The following is a 2,075-nucleotide window of genomic DNA, read 5'->3' on the forward strand; positions in this document are numbered from 1 at the left end:
CGTTCTGTACATCTATTAAGGTACGGCCAGTAGCCAAGAAAGGTCTTCCCAAGATTATGGGAATCTTCTTATCTTCCTCGAAATCCAGAATAACAAAGTCTGCAGGAAAGAAGAGCTTATCCACCTTGACTAGCACATCCTCCACTATGCCTCTTGGGTAAGTAATAGAACGATCAGCCAATTGTAAAGACATGTAGGTTGGCTTTGGATCAGGCAAATCTAACTTTTTAAAGATCGACAACGACATCAGATTTATGCTTGCTCCTAAATCGCAAAGGCACTTGTCGAAAGACAACTTGCCAATGGTGCAAGGAATGATGAAGCTACCTGGATCTTTAAGCTTTGGAGGTAACTTTTGTTGCAGCACAGCACTGCATTCTTCCGTTAGAGCAATGGTCTCAAGGTCATCCAGTTTCACCTTCCTTGAAAGAATACTCTTCATAAACTTCACATAACTAGGCATTTACTCCAGAGCCTCAGCGAAAGGTATATTGATGTGAAGTTTCTTGAACACCTCCAGAAACTTACCGAACTGCTTATCCAGCTTTTGTTGTTGCAATCTTTTAGGGAAAGGTGGAGGAGGATAGAGTTGTTTCTCCCCTGTATTACCCTTAGGCAGAGTGTGTTCAACAGTAGTCTTCCTTGGTTCCGCCACTTTCTCCTTTTGTTTAGCTTCTTCATCTCCAACTTCAGGTTCTCCTTCTTTTGCCTTTTCAGCATCAGCAACTTTCCCAGACCTTAAGGTAATAGCCTTGACTTGCTCTTTAGCTTCCTTCCTGCCTGGCACTTCCGTGTCACTGGGAAGTGTGCCAGGTTGATGATTGAGCACCGCATTGGCTATTTGACATATTTGATTTTCCAAGGTCTTGATCGACACCGCCTGACTCTTGCACAACAGCTTAAGTTCCTCAAAATCAGCACTAGTGGGTGCAGCTGCACCTCCCTGTTGAGGATATGATTGCCTTTGAGCATACTGTTGTGGTTGGTGGAATCCAGGTAGATTGAACTGTTTACTCACACCTTGCTGATATGGTGGTTGAATAGCATTCTGATTATTATCCCAGCTGAAATTTGGATGATTTCTGTTGTTAGGATGATAAGTAGCTGGCACAGGCTGCTGTTGTCACTGATAATTATTCACATACTGAACAGATTCATTAACAAGAGAACACTGATCCGTAGCATGAGAACCTGCACAAAGCTCACAGACCATAGCTATTTGATTGACTCCATAGGTAGCTAGAGAATCGACCTTCATAGACAGCGCTTGGAGCTGCGGTGCAATAGCGGTGGCTGCATCAACTTCCAGAATACCTGCTACCTTTCCAGGAATCATCATTTGAGTTGGGTTTTGATGCTCATTTGCAGCCATAGTCTCAATAAGATTATAAGCCTCAGTATAGCTTTTGGCCCACAAGGCGCCTCTAGCTGCTGCATCGAGCATGGGCCGAGATTGGGCCCATAAACCATTATAGAAACCAGTGATCACCATCCAATCGGGCATTCCATGATGTGGACACTTTCTCAACATTTCCTTGTAGCGCTCCCAAGCTTCGCACATAGATTCTGTAGGTTGCTGCGCAAACTGAGTAAGAGCACTCCTCATAGCAGCAGTCTTTGCCATTGGATAAAACTTCACCAGAAACTTTTGCGCAAGATCTTGCCAAGTAGTGATGGACCCAGCTGGTTCAGAATGTAACAAGTCCTTAGCTTTATCCCTCAGTGAGAATGGGAAAAGCCTCAGCTTGATAGCCTCATCAGTCACACCATTATATTTGAAAGTACTGCAGATCTCGACAAAATTCCTTATGTACATGTTGGGGTCTTCAGTCGCAGCTCCTCCGAAAGAAACAGAGTTCTGCACCATCTGAATAGTGCCCGGCTTGATTTCAAAGTTATTGGCCTTAATAGCCGGGTGCATGATGCTAGACTGAATGTCATCAATTTTAGGCCGAGAAAAATCCATAAGAGCTGGATCTTTCGGAACAATATGATCACCCATGATTACTGGCTCCTTTCGCTCACTTCCTGAATCCGAATCTTTGAAATCTATCTTCTCCGGAATATCAAGAACT

The 2,075-nt window shown here is 43.9% G+C and overlaps 1 non-coding gene across 1 annotated transcript; it reads left to right on the plus strand.

Annotated features, from left to right (window-relative positions):
• The first annotated feature begins 1,502 nt into the window (after positions 1–1,502).
• LOC141662340 (small nucleolar RNA R71) lies at positions 1,503–1,609 on the plus strand. Its single transcript, XR_012550461.1, has one exon. It is a non-coding gene; the product is annotated as a small nucleolar RNA R71 (small nucleolar RNA).
• Positions 1,610–2,075: the final 466 nt, after the last annotated feature.

This window comes from Apium graveolens, chromosome 5 (assembly GCF_009905375.1).
Source record: "Apium graveolens cultivar Ventura chromosome 5, ASM990537v1, whole genome shotgun sequence".
NCBI lineage: Eukaryota > Viridiplantae > Streptophyta > Magnoliopsida > Apiales > Apiaceae > Apium > Apium graveolens.